The following is a 27,068-nucleotide window of genomic DNA, read 5'->3' on the forward strand; positions in this document are numbered from 1 at the left end:
GTTCCTTCTTTTATTCCATGACAGCACATTTTAGGGGGAAGTTGTTACCCTTCTTGATACAAATATTTTCCTCCTCTTATTGTAACATTTTTGAGTCTTACTTTGGCGTGTCCTATAAATACTGGCAAAATTTCTTGCCAGAGGGTGTTAGATAATGAAATAGAAGATTAGCTAATAATGAGACCATGTCTACAAGGATGTGAAAAATTCATTTGCATTCATTCATTCACAAGTTCAACAAGTGTTTATTGGATGCCTACAATATGTAAGGCACTGTTTTGAGGACCTGGGATACAGAGAGCAACATGACACAGCCTGTCACAGTTCTCCTGGAACTCACAGTTACATGGAGACAAGTTACACTGACATTTATACAGTGAAAAAAGTATGACAGTAGAAGTGCCTTCAAGGTGCCTTTAAGGTATAGGAGTGGAGGGACTTCTTACCTTTATCAGGGTGGGTGAAGGGATGGTAGTGGGGAAGGGTTGAGCATGTAGGAAGGGCTTCCTGGAGTTGGCAATGTCTGATTTGGGTTTTGAAAACTTATTTCAGTTCCTTAGGAGTTTTCAAGGAAGGTAAGAAAGGGTGGGGATAGAATAGAGTGATAATCCAGGAAAGCTGCTCTACTTGCCCTCAGTGGCCCAGGACACTGAGGCAACTAGGTCACCAAATGAACATTGTCTGTAAGTGAAATATCCTGAATAACAGATGACACTGGGTTTGGGGTTTTTTGTTTTTGTTTTTGTTTTTTGATCCTTTTGAAAGAAAAAGAGAGGGGAATAAAGAAACCCCCCTCTGTGACTGCTTTTAGTTGAAAGTCATTCATTTTTCTTTTGAATGTTTTGTAGAGAAAGTCTGTGATTGCGGTGAGCTTCATAGCAGCATTCCTCTTCCTGCTGGTTGTGCGCCTTGTAAATGAAGTGAATTTCCCATTGTTGCTAAAGTGCTTTGGACAACCTGGTGCAAAATGGATACCGTTCTCCTACACATACAGGCGGCCCCTTCGGACTCACTATGGATACCTAAATGTGAGGACGCAAGAGGTAAGACCTCAGAGGGTTACCTAGGATTAGGAGGGTATCCATGGTAATGGTTTTTCTTTAGGAGCAAGATGGCATCCAACTTACTGAATTCACCCTCTCTGCCCCAGTGAGCTTCTTTGGGTCCCTGAAAACATCCTCTGTTTTCTCATTCATAGATATTAACTGACACATGTCTAAATCTGCAACCCCCTACATCAAATCTTCTGACTCACTCGGTTCATGTGGAGTTGAGGAAGCAATTACCTGTTTTCCTGGTGGTTTGTAGCATAACATACCTATCTTTCCATTTAGAAACTCTGTTCAGCAGTTACCAGCTGGAGAACTGGCTGGCTTTATTTCCTAGAGGTCAACTGGTTGGGGACAGCTCTTTATAGAAATTCAGAAAAGCATTTAAGCTCTTTAAAACTCTGTAATCCTTAGACCTGGAGCTAGAAAAGGCCAAGCTGATTTTTAAAATTCGGAGTGGCTGCAGAGATAATGGGATTTAAAGAGTTTCCAAATTTAAAGGGGTTAAAATCATTTAAATCCTGTAATCGCTGAACCTTGAAATCTTTGTAGCCAGTTGGTAGCATGGTAGAGGATGGGGGCATATTGACAACTATAAAGTGCACACTATGCTAGTGCTTTTGCAAGCAAGTGCTTGCCTCATGAAGTAAAATAGAAATAATGAACCTCACAAAGTATGGGAAATGTATAGATGTGGTTGATAAAATTCGGCGCGCTGTTTGTTTCTGTGGAGTGAGATGAATGTGAAGTTAATATTCATACATGCAAAGTCCAAGATTGCTTGAAGTTGGTGACAGAAGTGTAGTTCATCAGTGTGGCTGCATTACTGGTAGAGTTTTGAATGAGGCCACATCAAAAGGTCATTTATGGAAAGATACCAGAGAGAAGAGTCACACACAGAATTCTACAGCCTTGAGAGTTATTCTTAGCATCCAGGGAAGGATGTTCAAAGCTGGCTTGGTCTGACCCTTTTGTAGACAGTATCATACCTGAGTCATCACTTCTCGTTAATGTGATTTTTTGAAAATTGTTTCTGTAGCTTCAGGATTTACAGGCTTTTTATTAGACCTTAGTAGCTGAAAATAAATAAATAAATAAAGGTGCCATTAATAACATATAAATTCTAAGGAAACTTGTTTGATATTTATTCTTTAACTGGTTTTAAATTAATTTTTAAGAAGTGTCTGTTGCATAAATTTGTTGAGTATCCTAATAAATTGATTATATGAAAAATATATCTCTTAGAGAATAGTTTGTCTCACACTCATCTTTTGTTCCTTTTTTTTCTCCTTGTCATTTAATATTCTATAACTCTACTGGATCATGTTAATCATTTTACAGGTGCCTGTCACAGGTTGAAAATGAAACAATGTAACTAAAGTATCTCACAAATTACTCTCACGAGGGAAATCCTACTAAATATCAAAGACCTTTTAAATTTTTTTAATGGTGAGTGAATTGGATTTTGGGGCCCTAATGGCACAATGGTTAAGCGCTCTGCTGCTAACTGAAAGGTTGACAATTTGAATCCACCCAGTAGCTCAGTGGGGAGAAAAAAACCTGGTGATCTGCTTCTGTAAAGACTAAAGCCTAGAAAACCCTATAGGGCAGTTCTGCTCTGTCACATGGGGTTGCCATGAGTTGAAAATCAACCTGACAGCACCTAACATCAAGAAGGAAAAAAGTAACCTAGGGATGCAGTTATTTAACTATTCATTTTCACCAGGCTGCCTTTGAAATGCTTTGGGTATAGTTTTTAACACAATGTCCTCACCAAAGGGTTTTGATCATTATTTTCTCCTGCAAAGATGATTTCTTGAGAGGAAGTATGCTCACTGAAAAGAGTTTAGACTTTGAGGAACACAGATCTGATCTGAGTCCCAGATCTGACATGTACTAGTTGTATATTTGCTGTTCAGCAAATTTCTCAATCTCTTTCTAGTCTCAGTTTCCTTATTGCAAAATAGGGATAGTAATATCATCTGAGAAAAGTTATTAAGAGGAATAAGCAGGATAAAAAGCGTGAGGTTCTCAGACTCATATCAATGCTCTATGAATGAATTTCTTTTGCTTCGCCTGTATTTAGCAGATACAACTTGTAGTGCTCAGTATGAATAACACCACAAAACCAAAGTCCAGTATGCCAGAGTTTACATTTCAATATTAAAGATTCTGGACTTGGGGCAGTAAACATGTGAAAAAGTTCTTAGCCTCATCAATAACCAGGGTTTTGTAAATTAAAACCATAATGAAGGAAACACACACACACACACAGAGTGAGGTATGACTACACATAAAACACCATATTGGCAAAAAATTAAGAATTCTGACAGTATTGGTGAGGATGTAGAACATAACAACAAGAAACAGATGCTGTCCAGTTGATGTTGACTCATGGCTACCCCATATGTGTCAGAGTAAAACTGTGCTCCACATGGCTTTCAGTGGCTGATTTTTGGGAAGTAGACTGCCAGGCCTTTCTTCCAAGACACCTCTGGGTGGATTTGAACTGCCAACCTTTTGGTTTGCAGCGGAGTGAATTAACCATTTGCAACAGAGGCAATAAATTAAGAATTCTGACAACATCAAGTGTTGGTAAGGATGTGGAACAACAGAGCTCTTACACACTATGGTAGGAGTATAAATTGGAACAACTATTTTGGAATGCAACTTTGCATTACCAAGTAAAGTTGAAGCTCTGTGTACCCTATGCCCCAACATTTCCAATTAATCCATACATACTCTAGGGTTGCTTGTGTACGCGTGCATGGGGAGGCATGCAGAGAAGCGTCGTTTGTAACAGCCAGAACCTAAGAACAACCCAAATGTCTATCATCAGTAGAATGAATTAAAAATTGGGTTATATTCATACATTGGAATACTATACAGTGATGAAAATGAGGAAACTATAGCTGTGACATGTGACAGCATGAATAAATCTTATATAAACATAATTTTGAGCAAAAGATATAAGAATAAAATAATTCACACAGTGAGATTCCGTTTATAGATCACAGGAATAGAGAAAACAAAATGCTATTGCTAGAGGTATACCTGTTGTTGTGTGCTGTCCAGTCAGTTCTGACTCATAGCAACCCTGTATGACAGTGGAATTGCCCCACAGGGTTTTCTGGGCTGTAATCTTTAAGGAAGCAGATCCCTAGGTGTTTTCTTCTACAGACCTGCTGGTGGGTTTGAACCACTGACCTTTCAGTTAGCAGCTGAGTGCTTTAACCATTGCACCACCAGAGCTCTTTAGAGACACATAAAGCATTAAAAAAAAAAAAGGAAACTATTATCATGTAAGTTAAAATACCAGTTACCTCTGAGAGAAGTGTGAGGTTTGTGATTGGGAAGGGTTTCTGGGATATCAGCAACATGCTGTCTTTTGATCCACTTAGAGGTTACCTGGATGTTTATATTGTAATTATTTATTATATATACATTGATGTTTTATGCATTTTTCTGTGTGTCTATTTCATAATAAAACATTAAAAATATATTCTGAACCCACGAAGTATATTTAATGAGCACTTATTGTGTTCTAGGAATTACATGAAGCATTTTACCTAATTCAACAATAAGAAATAACTAACAAGATTAGTGGTTACCAGGGCCATGAGAGAGGGGAACGGAGGAGCCATTGTTTGAGAAGCAGCGAGTTTCTGTTTATGGCGATGGGAAATTTGGCATCTATTAAGGGTAATGGTTGTGCAGCATGACGAATGTAATTGATATCACTAAGCTGTACACCTGAAAAAGGTTGATTTGGCAAATATTGTGTTTTATATGTATTTACAAAAATAAAAATGCATTTCAAAAACAAATAAGGTAACAAGATGCAATTGGATATTCAGCTATCTAAAATAAACTAGAAATATTTGAAATAGGCAATCTCATTTTATATTAAGACTATCAGATATACAGGCAACTTCTTTTTCTGATTCTGGTCTATGCATGATAGAGAGGCCTCAGACTATATCACGAGTGCAGGGGCAGAGCACTGGAAGTTGAACAACAACATAGGAAAACTCAAGGAGAATAGAAGATTTCTTCCCAAACTCAAACAGCTCTAGGCTAGAAGGAAAGAAAATTTGATGAGTCTTTAGCTCCCCCATCATTTATTTTATTCTTTCTTCTGACAATCCCGCTGTATCCCCATGTCTGCACTTCACTCTTACTCTCAAATGGCTGCTCATTGGTCCTTACCAAATAGTCTACTTACGGCACAATCCTTCCCAAAGATGGCTGCATTAAATAAGAGACTCAGGATGAAAAAGTCTTCAGAATAAAAAGCCTGTAAGGTCAAAGTAATACAGCAAAACAATAGGTGGTGGATTTGATGTTCTGAGAAGATAGCTAAAGAAAGAAAAAAAGATCCAGTTGCCTTAGAGTCAATTCCACCTCATGGTGACCCCTTGTGTGTTAGAGTAGAACTGTGCTTCATACGGTTTTCAATGGCTAACTTTGCAGAAGTAGATCTCCAGGCTTTTCTTCTAAGGTGCCTCTGGGTGGACTGGAACCAACCTAATCATTAGCAGCTGAGTGCGTTAACCATTTGCACCACTCATAAACTTGCTGTCAAGTTGATTCCAACTTATAACGACTCTGTAGGATAGAGTAGAACTGCCCCATAGGGTGTTCAAGGCTGTAATCTTTACAGGAGCAGATCACTAGGTCTTTTCTACCATGGAGCGGCTGGTGGGTTCAAATCGCTGACCTTTTGGTTAGCAGCCAACCACTTAACCACTGCACTACCTGGGCTCCTTTGCACCACCCACAGTGACCCTCAAACCATGTTTCAAGTGTAGGTGCACTCCTACATCTCTAGTCACTCTATTCTAAACCTGGGAAGGGTAAAAAGCCATGGCTGATCTGAGTCAAGTGGTCACCAAGCTGACCTGTGTATCTCAAGATCTTGGTCCTTGACGTTTTCTCAGAAGTTTCTTTCTCCTAAAATACATGTGCTTTCTAGAAACCGCTAGACTTCCTAGAATTTTTTTTTTTTTTTTTTTTAACACATAACATGTCAGCAATGATTTCTAGACCGAGAGAATTTGCAAACACGATCATGGTTGATGATGGTTTTATTGCACGATGTTCCAGCTGGGCCAGACATTGCTGCAACGAGGCATAGATTTCAAGAGCTGGAATGTGTACAAGACAGAATGACTCCCCACTACCATCTACAACCAAGAAAAAAAAAAAACAAACACTTTACCGTTGAGTCAGTTCCAACTCCTGATGGCCCTATAGCCTATAGGGCAGAGTAGAACTGCCTCATAGGGTTTCTGAGGAGTGACTGGTGGATTCGAACTGCTGACCTTTTTGGTTAGCAGCCAAGCTCTTAATCATTGCGCCACCAGGGCTCCACCTACAAGGAGGGAGGGCATTAGGTTGAAGATTTAGTGGACACTGTAGAGAACTGACTTTCTAGGAGCAAAATCTGATACTCTGGTTATCTTTAAAAATGAGATGATTTCTGGTCTCTTTGGATTGGCACAAGTGAACTGTAGGCAGCCTCATGAATCTGTGACGGTCTGTCTCAAGACCTCACATATAGTAAATTATACCGAGTTCAAGTTCTGCTTCATTTTATCAATTTATCTAGTTTTTGAATAATCTGTTTCCAGAGGAAGTACAAAAAGTAAAAGTGCAAACAACATAAGACAGTTAAATATGTGGGCTTGCTTATATTTCAGATTATTTGTGTATTATTTTTTCCTGGTCCAGACCCATAAACAAGGGTGTGTTGTGAATAGTCCTATGAGGACTATTCTAGAAGAGTTAATTAAAAGAATTGCAACACCACCCTCACTAAAATAATGACAATGTAAATATGATGAACTTGATGTTTGGCTCCCATCCTTTGTTCAGTCCCACCTTTACTTTCTCAACCAGTGCAGGCTAAAGGTCTTATCTTTGGGGAGGGCTGTGTTGGGGGAAGGCCAGGAAACCCCTGCCACTTCCTGTCTTGGGAAGCAGGAACACAAAATGAGCCCCAACTAACTGAGTACTGAAATCCTGAAAGTCTTGCTGGCCACAGAACTCAGAATTCTTCATCATCCTGGGTGATGCAACTTAACCCACTTGGCTACTAACCAAAAGGTTGGAGGTTCAAGGCCACCCAGAGGTACATTGGAAGAAAGTCCTGGTGATCTTCTAAAAAACCAACCACTGAAAGCCCTATGTATCACACAGTTCTACTCTGGCACACATGGGGTCACCATGAGTCAGAACTGACTCGATGACAACTATACTGGTTTTGTTCTTCATTTATGTTTGAGCTGACAACAACTGTGAGGTAGCACCAAACGGAAGCCTGAACCAGAAGTGATTCAAATTTTGCAACAGGCCCTATACTTCCTCCTCCCAAGTCCACCCAATTACTAACCGACTGGCTACTAAGGGTTGCCCTGTAAGTCAATAATGCAACTTCCATTTTAACAGAACTGAATTTGGCTAACCCCACCTTTAGCATTAGGACAGATTTATGGTATTATCAACCTACTTCGGGCATGGTAAAAACCATATAATACCCATGTGTTTCCAAAAATCATGTTTTTAATTATATCTCTGTTTTGGCAGTCTCCTATGAATCTGCTTTCTCCTTAACACAAATTTTAGCATTTCCCTTTAAGCTAATTAATTATAATGGATTCCAAAAAAAACAAAAAACAAACTAAATCCACTGCCGTCGAGTCGATTTTGACTGGCAGGCGTAAAACACTGAAGTAGCCTGGGCTTGGCTCAGAGTAATCATTGTTTCTCCCTGTTGAGACCGTGCCAGACTTCTGAGGAAAGAGAAGAGAATGAAACTGGGGGCTAGATTCTGTTCACAGTGTTCAGACCACGGAATCAATCATCATGCTGTCTTTTTTGTTGGGTGACCTGGTGTGAAGACATTGCTCAGAGCAAGCAGCCAGCAAGTTACTTCTATCAGCTGCTAGATAAGACAATTGGCTTTGGTGATCAATAGGATGCCACAGTCAGATCTCCTTGGTGATCAGTGGGAGTGACAGATATCACCCTCAGATCTGATAAGAGAACCATAACATCCTGGAATGCTGAGGGTTTCTGGTGTTTGGGGGGAAGAGTACCCTTTCAGATGGTGCCTGAAGATGTGCTAAGTGTAGAAGCACAGGATTTCTAGAATGCAGCAGTAATCAAGTTGTAGGGCTGCATATGGGGTTGCTTAACAATTTAATGAGGCTGAAATATGCTTCTTTAAAAAATGAGAACATTTAAAGCTTCAAGGAGACTAAATAAGAGTACTTAGGATCAGTTGCTGTGACAGACAGGCCGCACTAGCCTAATTAAAGATGTGCATAACATATTGATGTTGCAATAGAATTTCCTGAATTGTGGTTAGAGCAACAATTAAGGAACAGAGCTGACTTTCTCAGCAATAAAAGCACACGCTTCATGCATTCAAATAAATGTACACATGTAACTAAAGCTGATATGAATAGATTTTTTATATTCAGGAATAAGGGCTTTGGGTTTTATGTAAAAATATTGAGAGTAATTATATGCGAATACAGGTCCTAAAAGTCTAAAACTAATCAATTTAATTGTTAATTAAAGCCCGAATATTCACATATGTGTAACCCTAAAGAAAAAGAAATTCCAGCTCTTAAATTATTATAAAGGATCAACTAAATTAACATATAATAAAGGTTACTTATTTGACATGTGCATATTAGATTTGTTATTTCCAGCTATGATAATTGAGTGTTTTTTCCGAGTATGAGGATATATATCTGTTGACTGGAGAAGCAACATCCAATCAATGGCCATATCTTGTGATCTCATATCTATGATTGACTGCCAAATGCGAGGGACAGCCATGCCTGTGTTGGGATCATTCTGGGAAGCTTTTATGGGAGAGGTGAGACATATGCTTAAGAAAAGGATTTGGATGCAATAGAGGAAGAAAAGAAAGTGAAATTGGGGAAAAAAGCAATAGGAAATTTCAGAGTAGACATTGTCCATTTTTCTTCAGCTCTTATGGCTCCCAGTTGGCCAAGGGCTTTATAACAAAAGTCTCAGCAAAGTCCTAATGTCTCTTCAGGGAATGAATACAGCCTCATACTCTGTAGATCCATTTCTTAACCTCCCTTGGGATATGCTACCTTTAGTTCTAATTCCGGAAACCCTGGTGGCGTAGTGGTTAAGTGCTACGGCTGCTAACCAAAGGGTCAGCAGTTCAAATCTGCCAGGCGGTTTTGGTTAGGAGTTCTAATTCCTTGGCCCCTCTGTTGAGCTGGTTACCTAGTCCTGGAGTATCTTTGTACTGCTGCCCTGGAAACTACATAGAAGGCCAGTTCTATTAATTTTCCCCTGTGTTCTGTGTGCCCCACACATGGGCACAGCACCTCATACCCAAGAGGCCCCAAAGCACTGTCTCAGGCCTGCCTCCAATTCCAGATAAGGAAATCAGACAGATGTGTGGACAATAAATACACCAGACTGCTTGAATTGAACTTATTCTGTGGGGTATAGAAGATAGGAGAATATGAATTCATTGGGAAATTATGATCTCAGAATGTGAAGTGGATCCATGGAAAAGGAAAGACATCATATTAGCAAAACAATAATACATACATATGTGCAGTATGTACGCCATTCATATTCATGAGCCAGTATATACATACATGCAGAGAATACATACATGCAGAAAATACATACATGCATACATACAATATATACATACAATATATACATACACACCTGCTCATAGAACAATTTATACTTTCTTAAATATAAACATACATAGAATATATATTACATACTAAAATGATCGGTACATAAAATTAGTCAGTCAGATGTATATATTGGCTTTTGTGTTTGTCCACTCTCCGCCTCCCCTTTAGTATGGAAACAGGCCCTTCCCTTCTGACCACATAAGTGACAAGGTAATTTAGGTTGATGATTGGACAGTTAAGTGATTGGTCAAGAGGTGGGCATATGGCCCAAGATGAGCCAGTCTGAACCCTTCCTCATCTTTTTTCCTGTCTAAAGCTGGTGGAAGGAGCCCTGGTGGCACAGTGGTTAAATACTCAGCTGCTAACCAAAAAGAGTGACAATTCGAATCTACCAGCTGCTCCAAGGGAGAAAGATGTGGCAGCCTGCTTCCATAAAGATTTACAGCCTTGGAAACCTCATGGGGCAGTTCTACGCTGTCCTATAGGGTTGCTATGAGTCAGAATTGACACAATGGCAAAGGGTTTTTTGGTAAAGATGATGGAAAGACCCTCTGTTCTTTGGTGGTAGATCTGCTGAGATGTGATTCCTTGAGTTTCTGTGATTGTGTTTCATGGAGATAATGAGACCAAAACACCAAGAGAAGCAGAAACAAATTACAGAGCTATAGCAAGAACCTAGAAAATAGGTCCTGAGCTTAGCCATCCTTGAAGCCAGCCCTGCTCCCCCACCACTACAACCATGTGGTTTGGTTATAGAAGCCAGTGAACCCCTCTTTCTCTCTTAAGCTAGTTTAAGTTGTGTTTTTGTCACTTGTAACACCAAAAGAGTTCTGGCTGATACATTGTAGTTACTTCCCAATAACAGTAAGCAAACATCTAGTAACTCATCTTCAAACAAGGTGACACCTGGAGGATGAGAGGAGCTATCTTTCCAAATCCATACTCTCAAACCTGCTGGGAGGCTGAACAGAAGTCACATCCATCATCTGTTCTTAGGTGTCCTAAGAAGAGATGTAAGCTGTGTACCTTTCTGCTTTGGGGCATATTGTTATAGTAACCCAGCACATCCTTCGGAGGGAGGAAAGTGAAGGTCACAATTTCCCAAGGTCATAAAATCAGAAAATGGCTGGACAAAAATGGCTTGCTGAAATTCTAGTCTTACTCAACTGAGAAATCATATAGTTTTATTATAATTATTCTGATGAGATTTTGCACTATTGCTGTGAGGCATCAGCAGTCAAAATAGATTGATTTTCGCTTTAAGAATCACATCTGTTATTGATGAAAGATCCATTATTATCATAATTTTTAATGTAGCAATTGGTTCCCCAGGAAGATATAAGGGAATTTTATCCATTATAGAACCTCAGGTAGAAGTGCCCATTTGCCAGCTGTCGTGTTAACACACTTGAAAGGGACCTATTAGAAATTCAAATATAAAATTACCTCATTTGTGACAAGCAAAGGAAAACAAAACAGTGAATTTACTAAAAAGAAAGCTGATTTGGTGGTTAAAAAAGTTGATAGAATTAGCTCCTGATGGTAGGAGTTTTTGTTCAGCATTTCTCCAATTCCAGGTGAGAGCCTGACAGAGCAACTAGCTCAAAAAGCATTCAACGCGTGGCGGCTATTCTTGTGACTATTAGCTAATCAGCAAATATTTAATAAGTGCTTACTCCGTGCCAGACAATGTGCCAAGGATCAGCAATGAACCCCACCTCAAAGAAGCATTAAAATTGGGGTTTACCAGGGAATAAACTAAAATGGACTTGGTTACAACATCCTGAAACACTATGACCTGTAGGGCATTGACATTTTAGCATGTAAACTTAATAACCACTTTATATAATAGATGAGTTCCATTGCTTTTAAGAATAGTGGATGTTCAAGTAATTTCAGTTAAATAATTATGTTCAATATCTGAAAGATGATTTCTTACTAAGTAAACCAAAACCAAACCCGTTGCCTTCGAGTCAATTCTGACTCATAGTGAGCCTGTAAGACAAAGTGCAACTGTCCCATTGGATTTCTAAGGCTATCTTTCTCTGGTGGAGCAGCTGGTAGTCGAACTGCTGACCTTTCGGTTAGCAGCTGAGCACTTAACCACTGCTGCCACCAGGGCTCCGGTGCAATGACTAAGCACTCAGCTGCTAAACAAAAGATCAGTGGTTCAAACCCACCAGTGGCTCTGTGGGAAAAAAGACCTGGTGATCTGCTCCTGTAAAGATTACGTCCTTGGAAACCCTCTGTCATGTAGGGTCACTGTGAGTTGGGATGGACAGCACACAGCAGCAACAATAACAGATGGCATCAAATTGTGATTCCTCAATTTTCAGAGTAGCCTAACAAATGTGTATATCTTCATTAAAGACTATATTATTTCAAAAGTAATTACTTTTTTCTTCTATCAGTTATAACCCTGCGAGGCTTAGGAAATGGTATATCTGGTTAATCTAATATTCTGGCTAATAGAAATTTTCCAAGTATTAAATAAATAGGTTATTGATTTAAAAGGAAATTAAGAGTTCTGGTCTGGCAATCCCCGTTGCCGTCGAGCCAGTTCCCACTCATAGCAAACCGACTATATGGTCGCTGTGAGTTGGAATCGACTCGATGGCAATGGATTTGGTTTTTTGGTTTTGGTCTGGCAATGTGATAGTCTAAGACAGCCTGACAGCCCTCCTGCTACAAACATCAGAACATGCTAGATAAATTATATTATTTAACACCCAGCTGACCTGGTCAGAAAGAAATCTTCAGGCACCAGAAATCAAGAAGGAATGGAAAGAGAACTGATCATGAAAGCTAATTATGTGGCTTCCTGGGGATTTAACAGTATCAGTAACTGAGAAGATTGGGCAGTATTGACTGTACTGGAGAGGGCAAGGCCTGGACTCAGGGAAGGCAGGAGCTGCGAATGAGAAACACACACACACACACACACACACACACATAAAGCTGAGGCTGCCGAACCTCTACCGTGGAGAAGAATGGCCCATGGAACAGACAAACATACTTATTTTTATCTTTGGTCTTTGTGTAACCAAAATTATCCCTTAAAATTCTAGGTATTAGACCTGTATGTACCCTTGTGGTCTTATAGTTTAAATGTTACTACCCTGCATGTTCTAGGAACACTGTAAACTGAGAAATCAACCAAAAGTTGGTCCCCAGCCACTGATAACCTGGCTATCAAGGGACTGGAAATTCCTCTGAAGGGGTGTTCTGATAACTTAGCCACAAGGGATTCTTAAAGTGCACCATAAAAAATTATAAAATGCACAAGGAAACTATTATGATCCTTCCTGTTTTGCTACAAAAAATATTACTGTGTTTAATTGCAATGTGCTTCCCCATAACCTGTTGGTGGTGTCTCCTAATATACTGTATACTTACTGTATTATCTTTCTCAAACTCAAGAATTTTGAATTCTGAAATTCACGAAGTCCAAAGGATTTTGGGTAAGGAATTCTGAACGTATATCAGACACAGACCATAAAATAAGTGTATGCAAAATGAATAAAGAGTGAAAACATTGAATCAAAAACATGGAAAGCAAGGTTCTAGCAAAGGGAAGATCAGATAGCTTTGAAAATAATAAAATATAATGCTTAGAAATAAAAAAATACATTTAAAAAAAAAACTTCAGCGATTAAATTAAATGGTAGTCACTGTGCTAAGTATTTCACACACTGTTATCTCTTCTAGTCCTTACAGAGTACGTACTGTTTACTGGTTTAACTAATTTTCCAAGGCCCCAAATCAGTGATTCTATACCAGTGACTTTAGCTATCCATCCCATGTGGGCAAAGGAAGAGCCAGGGATTGGCCTGGTCTGCAAATTCCATCTAATGTTTTCATGGAGTGTCTTAGGCTGGGTTCTCTAGAAAAGCAAAACCAGTAAAGCATATAAATATATACAGAGAGAGATTTATATCAAGGAAACGGCTCATGTAATTGTAGAGGCTGGAATGTCCCCAAGTCCGTGGATTAGGTTAGAGGCTTCTCTTGATTCATGTAGCAGCAGGAGCTGACAAACCCAAGATCTGAAGGTTGGAGAGCAGGGCTCCTGCTCTCAGGCTGTGAAGATTGATGAATCCCAAGGTCTGCAGTTAAGCTGGTAGCTCAAGTCCCAAGAGCGGGAGGTCAGATGGACAGGAGGCAGCCACAGGATTCAGATTGAGCAAAAAAGCCAGACCACCAAACCAAACCAAACCCAGTGCTGTCAAGTCAATTCTGACTAATAGCAACCCTATAGGACAGAGTAGAACTGCCCCGTAGAGTTTCCAAGGAGGGCCTGGCGAATTTGAACTGCCAACCCTTTGGTTAGCAGCCGTAGCACTTAACCACTACGCCACCAGGGTTTCCAAAAAAGCCAGAACGTCTGCTAATATTTGAATACAGGTCACACCTCCAAGGAAACTCCCCTTCAACTGATTGGTAACTCACAGCAGATTCAATCATGGGTGTGATAACATATAAACACTGAGAATCATGGCCCAGCCAAGTTGGCACACAATCTTAACCATCACTTGGAGGATTTGCCAAATAGTTAAGTTAGTAAGTTCATCAGATAAGATTTGTTGAATACATGCTGGACACTGTGTTAGGCTTGGTAATTGTAAACAATAATACACTCTTTGCCTAAGAGTACATAATTGTTCATAATGGTAAATGGGTAATAAGATAGGATAGTATATGTAAAGTATTATTTTAACTGTTTAAATGTAGACAAAGACAGTTTGGAGATCAAAATGTTAGCAGTAGTGGTCTATGTATGGGTAGTGGATTTGAAGTGACTTTTTTCTTAAACTTGTTTTTAAATTTTTCTACAATGAGCATGTACTACATTTATTATTAGAAAAAATGCACTTTATTCTTAAGTAATGTCTATGTGTGAAACACTCCAGAACTCTTTCCATCATTAAAAAATGGAATTTAAAAAGTCTAGATGAAAATATTGTTTGCAGTACTTTTAAAAGTGAGTATTTTCCCACTCCTTCAGTGCGGGCTGCACATAGTGAGTTCCTTCCAGAGAGTACAATATGGGAAGGGGTAGAGAAGAGTAGCTTTACAGTGGGGCAACCTGACCAACACTGCCTCAGCCAGTGACCAAGGTGAGCATCAACAGGGATAAGTCATTTTGATAGTTTGTGCCCTTGAAATGATGTGATGAGAATGACACTTTACCTCTGCGGTCTTCTTCCCTAAAATCTATAACCCAGGTCTAATCATGCGGAAATTATCAGACTGATTCCAGTTGAGGGACATTCTACAAAATACCTGCTCAGTATTCCTCAGAACTGTTGAGGTCATCAAAAAAAAGGGAAAGTTTGAGAAACTGCCACAGCTAATTACTAATATTGATGCACTATTATTAACTAAAGTTTGTGTTTTATTCAGCCTGTGTTTTATTCAGATTTTCTTAGTTTTTACTTAACAGTTGCCAATACTTTTAATGAAAAAAACCTACTGCCATCGAGTTGATTCCCATCCATAGTGACCCTATAGGACAGAGTAGAACTGTGCCATAGGGTTTTCAAGGAATGCGTGGTGGATTCGAACTGCCGACCTTTTGGTTAACAGCCATAGGTCTTAACCACTATGCCACTAGGCCAGAAAGTTAGTGCCTTAAACAACTATTTTTCTTCTTCATGCTTCTACGGTCAGCTGGGATTTGGTCCATCCAGGCCAGACTCAGCTGGGCTTAGTTCCAAAGCTGCAAGTTGGGTGTCTCTTTTTATTGATGACCAGTGGGCCACTTGGGGCATGTTCTTCTCAAGGTGTTGGCAAAACCACAAGAGATTAAGCTCAGCTTTGCAGGTACGTTGCAAACTTTTGCTGCCCTCATGTCTCCTTGTATCCCATTGGCCAAAACAAGTCACAGAGCCAAGCCCAAAATGAAGGCACAAGGAAAGTACACTCTACCCACCGTGAGGCCAAGGCAAGTTCCATGGCCAAGTCCAATATCAACATAGCAGGGAAGCATATTCTTCTTGTGGTGCAGAGAGTGTGAATGTTTGCCACAAATAATTGCATTTACTATACTGGTGGAGTTTTTATTTGAATTACATTAGATGTTAACTTGATAAAAGCAGATACTTTTATAACAATTGCTCTTTCAATTTAAGAATATCTTATTTATTCAAATAATGTTTAAGTAATTTACTTAAAAAAGTTCACATATACATTTCAAGCAGAGTTCTTAGCAGCAAGGAGGAGCTCAATAAATGTTTGCTGAACCGATATTAATAAACATTTTGCATTTTTTTCTCAAATGCATACTCTTTTAAAGTCATATTTATAGCTGTTTATTTTGGGTGTGCAAAAATGCTATTAATTTTAAATATTGGTTTTGCATTTGGCTGCTGTGCTGAACTCTTATGAGTACTAGTAAGTTTTAGAAGATTTTCTTGGATTGTTTAGATATGCGGTCTCAGTGTTTTTAAATGATCTTTTCTCTTCTTTTCAGTATTTATTGCATTGGTCAGGGCTTAGTAAACAGTAGTAAACAATAGTGCAAAATTATTAAAGACAGTGCTTGTAATGTTTGATTACTCAATATAAAATTGACCCTAATATAGCTTTCTTTACCATATTAAGAATCCCATTGTTTTAAAAATTATTTTTCTAAAATCATATTTTTATATGTTGAATAATTTTACCAAATTACTTTTTGGCACCTACTATAATGACTGTCTGATTTTTCTCTTAAAAATTATTGAGGCGATATGACCTTATTTTGAACCACCTTTGCCAATTAAGTGTTTTTTTTTAATTTGCGTTTAATTCTTTTAATGAATTGAATTTGAAAATTTCTCACTAAAACTATGGATTATATAAAATTTTTATTCCATATTATAGATGAGGAAATTGAGACTAAGGTTATATAATTTGCTCACTGTCACACTTGCTCAAAGTGACAGGGCTGAGTCTGAAACCCTGACTCCAGAACCCCAGGTTTTAGTCACATGGTCAAACGCAGAAAACGAGGACACATTATTTTCTATACTGGCCCTACTTCCTTACCTTGGGATTCAATTGCCTGTAACTCCAGTATGTGATTTAGTCTTGACTGCATTTGTTGAATTTGGGGGCTTCACAGCTGACGAGTGGGAAGAGCTAAAAATTTTACTCTTTGTATGTGCTGCTGTCAGTTGGTCATTCTGCTGCAGTCCACATCTGGACCCAGTACAATCAAAAAGGAAGTTCTGGCTTTTTACTCTTTTGTACTTGTAGGCATAACAGCCACAACAACAACATTCGTGCCATCTGGCTGATGAATTAACCTCATACTTCTCTCCCTACATTTTTCGGAACAAACAGAGCTGCTTTATGAGTTACTTAAGCTCTGTTTCAAAAGCAGCGTGGTTGATAACTGTGTTTCATCCCTGGCTCCACTGGGCCTTTTAACACTGTGTTCTGAAACAATGTAAGCTTTGAGACAGAATGTGTTCAGGACAGCCTGGCAGAGTGAAAATGCTGACTTTCCCAAATTACGAAACTAGTGGGATATGGTAATATTTTCCCTTGATTTTAAATTAGGTGGAAATTGACATTGTCAGAAATACACAGAGGATGAAAATGAGACAAAGTTTTAGGTGCTAAGCTATGTGCCAAATGGCCCTTGTGTTTCTTTCTTGAACATCTACTTCAAAGAGGGAGATTTGTCTTTGATATCCATGGTAGCTGCATGAATATGAACTGGCTCCAATTGCCCTCATCATCCACAGAATTTATTTATTTTTTTAGAGCTTGGGTTTGTGGTCCATTTGCTTATTTGCTTCTTGAAAATAATTCTCCTTTTCATTAAATAACCTGCTCTCAGCCTGTTCTTATTATCCCCACTTAGAGTTTGGGAGTGGAATCACCCAACATAAGGTCATTCATCTCTTCAGTAAGGAGTGTGCTGGGTTAAAAATTCTTATGCTGACAAAAACACAGAAATCGTGGCAACTGAATAATATTTACCATCTGAGCCGCCTTGACATTTTCCTGCTAGTGGCAAGCTTTCTTTCTTTCTTTTGCTTTTAACATAGAAGAATGCATCTTAAATTCTTTGGGCTACATAATCATGCCCATGAGCCCCCTCTTTTCAATACATTTTGCTCTCATGACTAGTTTTCTCTGTAAGTGATGTTAAGTATGCAGAAAGCCAATTAGGAGATCCCACTTAGGATTCCTTCTCTTAACTGTGTCTCCCAGCTATGTGGTATAACTGCTAGAAAAAGACGCTAGAAGAATAATAATATATCCTATATTGGCCTTTCAATTTCTCACTTTCATTCCTTAGTCAAACTGGCAAGCCTCCATCTGCCATCTCTTCACATCAAAAATCTACCCATTCCTCAAAGCCCAGTCCAAAGGCCGTTTCCTCCATGTTAGTTTACCTGATTCTCCTGCTTAGAAGCCATGACTCCTTCCTATGAACTCTTTTAGCACTTTATAATTCCTTCCATTTTTAGTCTACACATTATATTACGGTACTTAATAATAAGAACAGTTGTATAGTGTTTTTATGCTTTACAAATTTTTGTTGTTGTTGTCGTTAGGTGCCATAGAGTCAGTTCTGACTCATAGCAACTCCATGTACAAAAGAACGAAAAACAGCCTGGCTGTGCACCATCTTTGTGATCATTGTTATGCTTGAGCCCATTATTGCAATAATGATATGTCAGTTCATCTCATTGAGGGTCTTCCTCTCTTCCTCTGACCCTCTACTTTATCAAGTATGATGTCCTCCAGGAACTGCTCCCCCCGATAACATGTCCGAAATATGTGAGACAAAGTTTCGCTATCCTCACTTCTAAGGAGCATGTACTTCTGGCTGTACTTCTTCCAAGACAGATGTGTTCATTGTTTTGATGGTCCATGGTATACTTAATATTCTTCCCCAACACCATAGTTCAAAGGCATCAACCTTCTTTGGTCTTCCTTATTCATCATCCAGCTTTCACGTGCATATGAGGCAATTGAAAACACCATGGGTTGGGTCAGGCGCACCCTAGCCCTTAAAGTGGCATCTTTGCTTTTTAACATTCAAAGAGGTCTTTTGCAACAGATTTGCCCAATACAATATGTTATTTGATTTCTTGACTGCTGCTTCCATGGGTGTTGATTGTGGATCCAAGTAAAATGAAATCATTGACAACTTCAATCTTTTCTCCATTTATCTTGATGTTTCTTATTGGACCAATTATGAGGATTTTTGTTTTCTTTATGTTGAGGTGTAATGCATATTGAAGGCTGTAATCTTTGATCTTCATCAGTAAGTGCTTCAAGTCCTCTTCACTTTCAGCAAACAAAGTCGTGTCATCTGCATAACACAGGTTGTTAATGAGTCTTCCTCCAATCCTGATGCCCCGCTCTTGTTTATATAGTCCAGCTTCTTGGATTATCTGCCCAGTTGTTTTATACAGATTGAATAAGTATGGTCAAAGGATACAACACTGATGCACACCTTTCCTGACTTTAAACCACGAAGTATCCCCTTGTTCTGTTCAGATGACTGCCTCTCAATCTATGTATAGGTTCCTCATGAGCACAGTTAAGTTTTCTTGAATTCCCATTCTTTGCAGTGTTATCCATAATTTGTTATGATCCACACAGTTGAATGCCTTTGCATAGTTAGTAAAACACAGGTAAACATCTATCAGACAGTGTTCCACTGATATTCATAAGGTTTTTACTGGCTAATTTTTTTCAGAAGTAGACTGCCAGGCCCTTCTTCCTAGTCTGCCTTAGTCCAGAAGCTCAGCTGAAACTTTTCACCATGGGTGACCCTGCTGGTATTTGAATACCAGTGGCTTAACTTCTAGCATCACAGCAATATGCAAGCCCCCACAGTACAGCAAACTGACAGACTCAAGGGGGTCTATAAACAAAGTTTATAGACATGTTACACCATTTAATAAATATTTTTGTGAACTTGATTATATCCTCCATTTTGAGTTGAGAACATTAAACAAGTGAAACACAGAGATATTAAGTAATTAATTTTGACAGAGCTGACCTCTTCTTCAGACATCAAATCCCTTCCTTTGTCAGGTATCTCCTATTGATCTTAGCCATTATCATCATTTTAGTATTCGTTAAGTGCTATCAAGCACATCTCTGTACCGGGCGTAATTCTAAGTCATTATGTGCAGCAGCAGCAGTAGTGGTAGTAATATCTAACACCTCCTTACCAACTTAGTCTTCAAAGCAACTTTATCCAATAGGTAGGTACCATCATTATTCTGCTATTCACAAATGAGGGTGCCAAGGGACAGAGAAGTTAAGTAATTTATTCAAGGTCAGATAACTACAGGAGGTCAGTGTCACAGTCTTTCCACATTACAAATTTGGCATCTGGTCAGTGAACCAGTGAAAATACCACAAATACTAGCAATTACCAGAGGCTACCCTTCAACCATCATTGCTACAGGAAGATTGAACCCCATCTCCTTCTGCATTTCAGATCTTAGATGAGTACATTCCATTAGCAGAATCTAAATGACATCCAGGAGTGCCAATGGATGATATTTAGCCTAGCATGATGATGATGTTAAATTATTGGTCACAACTTTTGAATAAGACCATGTTAAGATGACCACTGAATGCTTGTTACTGTTGTTAACTGCCCTGGAGTCAGCCCCAGCTCATATTGGCCCCATGCACAATGGGGCTAGACAGTTGTGATCCATAGGGTTTTTATTAGCTGATTTTTCAGAAGTAGGTCTCCATGCTATTCTTCCTAGTCTGTCTTAGCTCCGCTGAAACCTATTCAGCATCATAGGAACACACCAGCCTTCACTGACAACTGAGTGGTGGCTGTACTTGAGGTGCATTGGCCAGGAATCAAACTACATCTCCAGCATGGAAGGCGAGAATTCTACCACTCACCATTTAGTCACTCAGATATGTAGGGGCATCACCTGAACACTGCAGGGAGCTGAACAGCCTCATAGTTTCATGTCTTAAAGAACGAGTACTTGTTAGTGAGTAGTGCCATAAAGGGCTGACAAAGAAGGGGATGTTTTCTTTGGCTTCTGAGAAGAGGCTTATACTACCTTTAATGGAAAATTAATCAGGCAAACAAATGCCTAGAAAGTTATATCCAGATGCGTTCCTATTTGCAGTCATTCAGTGGTTGTGCAGTCATCCAAATGCTTCCTTAATCCTTAAGCTCTCTAGCTTATGATTGACTAGAACCTTTGCCCCCTTTTCTTGTTCAAACTCTGCTTCATTAGCATTACTTCTTGTCCATAACCATCATTTCCTAAGTGTTCTGCAACTAATCTATTAAAATACTGGATAGATTGCCATCGGTTCCTCATCTCAGCAGTCACTCATCTCACCAATTACTTGCAGGCTCCCATTCTAGTTATGGTCCTACGTGAAAATATTCTGTCACAATTTCTTCATCACGTCCAACTGACTAAGGCAGAAAAGGCCCTGATAAGAATGGTCTCTCAGACTGACCTTTGTTTGAAAAAGTGTCAAGGCTTCTTTCTTGGAGACTACAGGCATACCTCACAGATACGGCAGGTTCAGTTCCAGACCACCTCAATAAAGCGAATATGGTAATAAAGCAAGTCACACAAAATTTTTGGTTTCCCAGTGTATACAAAAGTTATGTTTATACCAATACGGTAGTCTATTAAATGTGTAATAGCATTATGTCTAAAAAACAATGTACATACCTTAATTAAAAAATGTTATCGCTAAAAAATGCTAACCATCATCTAAGCTTTCAATGAATCATGATCTTTTTTGCAGGTAGAGAGTCTTGCCTCAGTGTTGATGGCTGCTGACTGATCAGGGTGGTGGTTGCTGAAGGTTGGGGTGGCTGTGGAAATTTCTTAAAATAAGACACCAGTGAAGTTTGCCTCATCAATTGATTCTTCCTTTCACTAAAGACTTCTCTGTAGCCTGTTATCCTTTTGATAGCATTTTACTCACAGTTGAACTTCTTTCAAAATTGGAGATAATCCTCTCAAACCCTGCTGCTACTTTTTCAACTAAGTTTATATAATATTCTAAATCCTTTGTTGCCATTTCAACAGTGTTCATAAGCATCTTCACCAGGAGTAGATTCCATCTCAAGAAATCACTTTCTTTGCTCACCCATAAGAAGCAACTCTCATTTGTTAAAGTTTTATCATGAGATTGCAGCAATTCAGTCACATCTTAAGGCTCCACTTCTAATTCTACTTCTTTTGCTACTTCCACCACATCTGCAGTTACTTCCTTCACTGAAGTCTTGAACCCCTCAAAATCATCCATGAGAGTTGAAATCAACTTCTTCCAAACTCCTGTAAATGTTGATATTTTGACCTCCCATAAATCACAAATGTTGTTAATGGCATCTAGAATGGTGAATCCTTTCCAGAAGGTTTTCAATTTACTTTGCCCAGATCCATCAGAGGAATCACTATCTATGGCAGCTGTTGCCTTAAGAAATGTATTTCTTAAATAATAAGTCTTGAAAGTCAAAATTACTCTTTGATCCATGGACTGCTGAATGGGTGTTGTGTTAGCAGGCATGAAGACAACGTTAATCTCCTTGTAGCTCTCCATCAGAGCTCTTGGGTGACCAGGGGTATTGCCAATAAGCAGTAATTTTTTGAAAGCAATCTTTTTTTCTGAGCAGTAGGTCTCAACAGTGGGCTTAAAATACTCAATAAGCCATGTTGTAAACAGATGTGCTGTCATCCGGGCATTGTTGTTTCATTTATAGAGCACAGGCAAAGTAGATTTAGCATAATTCTTAAGAGCCTTAGGATTTTTGGGATGGAAAATGAGCATTGGCTTCACCTTGAAGTCACCAGCTGCATAAACCCCTTAGAAAAGAGTCAGCATCGGCCTATCCTTTGAAGCTTTGAAGCCAGGCATTTATCTCTTTTCTCTAGCTATCAAAGTCCTAGATGGCATCTTCTTCCAATATAAGGCTGTTATGTCTACATTAAAAATCTGTTTAGTGTAGTCACCTTCATCAATTATCTTAGCTAGATCTTCTGGAGAACTTGCTGTAGCTTCTACTTTGGCTCTTGCTGCTTCACCTTGTACTTTTATGTTATGGAGACAGCTTATTTTCTTAAACCTCATGAGCCAACCTCTGATAGTATCAGACTTTTCTTCCGCAGCCTCCTCACCCCTCTCAATCTTCACAGAATTAAAGAGAGTTAGGGCCTTGCTCTGGATTAGGCTTTGGTTTAAGGGAATGTTGTAACTGGTTTGGTCTTCTATTCAGACCACTAAAACTTTCTCCGTATAAGCAGTAAGGCTGTTTCCCTTTCTTAATATTCGTGTGTTCACTGGACTAGCACTTTTAGTTTCCTTCAAGAACTTTTTCTTTGCATTCACAACTTGACGAACTGGCACAAGAGGCCTAACTTTCAGGCATATCTCAACTTTCAACATGCCTTCTTCACTAAGCTTAATCATTTCTAGCTTTTGATTTAAAGTGAGAGATGTGCTACTCTTCCTTTCACCTGAACCCTTGGAGGCCATTGTAGGGTTATTATTGGCCTAATTATCATGTCTCAGGGAATAGAGAGGCCCACAGAGAGGGAGAGAGACAGAGGAATGCCTAGTCATTGGAGCAGTCAGAACACACCAGCATTTATTAAGTTCGTCGACTTTTATGGGCACAGTTCGTGGTGCTCCAAAACAATTACGATGGTAACAGCAAAGATCACTGATTACAGATCACCATAACAGATATAATGATAATGAAAAAAGTTTGAAATATTGCATTAATTACCAAAATGTGGCACAGAGACACGAAGTGAGCACATGCTGTTGGAAAAAATGGTGCCAACAGACTTGCTTGATACAGGGTTACCACAAACCTTCAATTTGTAAAATACGCCGTATCTGTGAAGCGCAAAAAGCGAAGAGCAATAAAACGAGGTATGCGCTAAATGTAAATGTGCTCCGTAGAGATTTACATAGCAAAAAGAGGAGTAATTTAGGGATTACTAACTAATAATCACCGAACTTGTCAGCGTAGTGTGTCTTATCTGATAACTTCTGTCTTTTTATGAAGAGACCTGCCTAGGATATCTCATGGATTTTTCTTTCCCGATTGTGCTTTCATGAAGTTTCCGAGAAGATTGATTGAAACACAAGAATTTCAGTCTATGGGATTCTGTTAATCAACTCAGATTTGTTAAAGTCATTAGTGTTATAAATTTCCTCGTAGTCACAATTTTCTGCACCTGCAGTTAATTTTGCGGAAGTGTATTTGTGTGGGCAAGGTGTCTCCTAGTAGCTCAGTGTTTTTAATGGAGTTTACCAGGGTTAATGGCAGTGAGGTCCCGAAAGGGAAAGCAAGGAATTTGGTTCAGATGCCTTGTGGGAGCTGAACCTGCTAAAATGCTCTTCTGGGGATTTCATCACTAATCCGCTGATAACTGGAGGCTGCATGCCATTATTCCTCTTCATTGAAGCTTTGAAATGTGGTACAATTTCTTTATCCAGTCATATCCTTGTTCTCATCTTCTAATTCATGAAAGGGGTATGGAAACATTTGGAAAAATTGGGACTTGGCAAATTGTGAAATTGATTTTCCTGCGTTCGTCTCCATAGTGTTTCAACCGAAATAAGGTATTTAACTTCATCGAGCTATAAATTGCCTTCTATAGAACAGAGTCAATACCACTTCTTGGAGAGAAATAAGGCCATGATGAGTCAGGTTTTCACTATGTGTAGGCTATGCTTAGTGTTTCAGGTCTAATGGCCTTTCTCGGGATAGTAGATCAGTCATTTACAAGGTCAGAGCCTATGTTGTGAATCAATCCAAGACAGTCCTTAAAGTGGCCTGTTCGGTCTACAGACTCTGACATCTGCCCAACTCTCTAAGTTCCTCTGTCATTGCACTGCCTTTCTTGGCTGCCCAATACTTTGGCCATTCTGAATCATTTCAAATTCTCAAATACACAATTCTGAATTTTTACATCTTGCCCTTCATTCACCTGGTAAACTCCTCCTCTTCATTTTCCAGGCCTTTCTGACCACCTCTTTTCTCTTGGTGTGCAGAACTGTCTTCCTCTGTATGTGGGACCATCTTCGCATCTAAAGTTCCTTCCATTTCCTTCCAGCCAGTAGTGAAGCCTCCACCCAGGGAGAAGCATATTCAAAAATATTTCAAAATGTGTGAATTACAATACAGTATTTATTTCAGCCCTAAGAACTGAGATCCGTTTTGTCCAGAAATGTGGCTCTCCTTAGTTATAGTATGTTCAGTGGGCAAGAATGCTTAGCAAGATTTGTGTTTCATAAAAATCACAGGAAGTAGGGCAATGACTGGAACATACAGGAGCATATTTGAACTCAATATAAGGAATAACTTTCTGGGCATTAAAACTGGAATGTGCTATCTGGTCAAATAGTGAAGTCTCAATGACTGGACGTATTTGTACCCAAGACTCACAGGGATGCTGTCACATATATATTCCTATATTGGTTTGAATAGATGCTTGCAATACCTTTTTAATTCTGACATTGTATTTTTATTTCTATAATTCAATTGAAAATATAATTAACATCTCATAATTGCGAATCATGGTTTTGATATCCATTAATTTATTTCAACCTTCATTTTAATTTGTTATTATTTAAAGTCAATGAAAAAATTTTCTTTGCTTCACTTCCCAATGAATCTAGCTGTCTTTATTTATTCATATTTTCTTCAGTCCTTGAACTGGTTCAAACTGGTTCAATCATGGCCAACGAAATGAAACTGAAACAGACCCAATTTTTAAAGTTGGGTGATCCAGACCCATAACTGGGACAGGAAAAATTATGGGTCAAAGCTCTGGAACGGGAGACTCAGAAGAGGTATACTGAGACTTTTCTGGAGCCTGAAGCCTGAGATTGGACTATTGCCAGAATTTAGGAGAGTGACACACATTCAAAGTGGTGTGGTCAGCCACTATCTTGGAACGGGGCACTGCTGTTTCTGACTGTGCAAAATCCAGTGTGCAAGAGGTTTGGTTGCTATGCAACACTTAGGCTACCCTTGTTTTCTAAGAGGGAGATTACATTTCTAGCAGGGCTATGTGAACTCATTTGTTTCTCATAAAAATGCTATATGTTAAATACTATTTTCCCATTTTGCAGATGAGAACACTGAAACACAGAGAAGCTAATTGATTTGCCCAATATCATATAGTTAGTAGGTGGAAAATCTAAGCAATCTGATCTAAAATCTGCATTTATAACCATTACGCAGTACTGCCTCACGTTGAATAAATTTAAGATATCATCTCTTACCTTCAAGGATGAGTTTAGCTGCTAGAATTTACATGTGCTTTTTACAATGGGCAAAGCAGTCCATTCTTTAATTCTAAAAATTTATTCTTTTGAGCTCTTCTGTTGTTGTCACTTTATAATATTCTGACACTGGTCAACCAAATCTAAGTTTATCTTATCTATACCATCTATGATTTTCTAGACTTGCTATCTCACCTTATATCCACTATAGCTTGAACTCAGAGGTGATATTCTATTTCTATGATTATGTTTATTATCTTTTCCTGAGTCTTCTCTATTTATATTTTGCTTTTGCAGGAACTACAATAGTATGCAATAATCCAACAATAGGTTTTGCTTTAGTAATTTTTCCACATCATTGAATGTGTACTATATGCAGAATTTACTCTGGGAGGAGATAGAAAACATATACGTTAAATGAAACAATAAAAGACACTATGTAAGAAGTACAAATAAAGTGATATGGGAGACATGAAGTGAAATTATCAATCACAGAAATGAGATTAGCGTACGGCTCTTTCTCAGGGTCTTCACTGGAATTTGTTTTAGGGCTAGTCATCATGCTGGTAATCTCACAGTTGTCGGGTAGTAGGTTATAAAAATCATTCTTTCCGACCTTGACTGAACAAACCCTTTCTATAAGCACACCTGAGTCCCTGAAATGTATATTTAGAGAAATGATTCTCAAAATTTAACGTATATCAGAGTTATCTGAAGATCTAGGTAAAACACCAGCCCCAGCCCCAGCCCCAGCCCCAGCCCCAGCCCCAGCCCCAGGGTTTCAGATTCAGTAGAATTGAGATGGGTTTTGAGAATTTGCCTTTATAACATGTTCCTAGATAATGCTGATGCTTCTGGTCTTGGTACCATACTTTGAGAACTACAGATTTAGAGGCTGGGCCGGGTCACAGCTATCAGCATTTTTAGAAGTATTCACAGGTCATTCTAATGCATACCCAGGTGTTACACTATTCATGCTATTGCTCTAACTCTTTCAAAATGCTTGAGTTGATACCATTCTATCCTGGTGATTTATTTCTACTTACTTTAC

At 38.9% G+C, this 27,068-nt stretch overlaps 1 protein-coding gene across 1 annotated transcript in view; it reads left to right on the forward strand.

The window, feature by feature from the left end:
* Window positions 1–479: 479 nt before the first annotated feature.
* ST6GALNAC3 (ST6 N-acetylgalactosaminide alpha-2,6-sialyltransferase 3) overlaps window positions 480–27,068 on the forward strand; it is a 366,441-nt gene continuing 339,852 nt past the window's right edge. The window contains exon 1 of the mRNA XM_010591182.3: window positions 480–1,043. The gene's annotated coding sequence lies outside the window, so the exon portion shown is untranslated. The remainder of the gene's footprint in view (window positions 1,044–27,068) is intronic.

Source organism: Loxodonta africana, chromosome 3 (assembly GCF_030014295.1).
Source record: "Loxodonta africana isolate mLoxAfr1 chromosome 3, mLoxAfr1.hap2, whole genome shotgun sequence".
Lineage (NCBI taxonomy): Eukaryota > Metazoa > Chordata > Mammalia > Proboscidea > Elephantidae > Loxodonta > Loxodonta africana.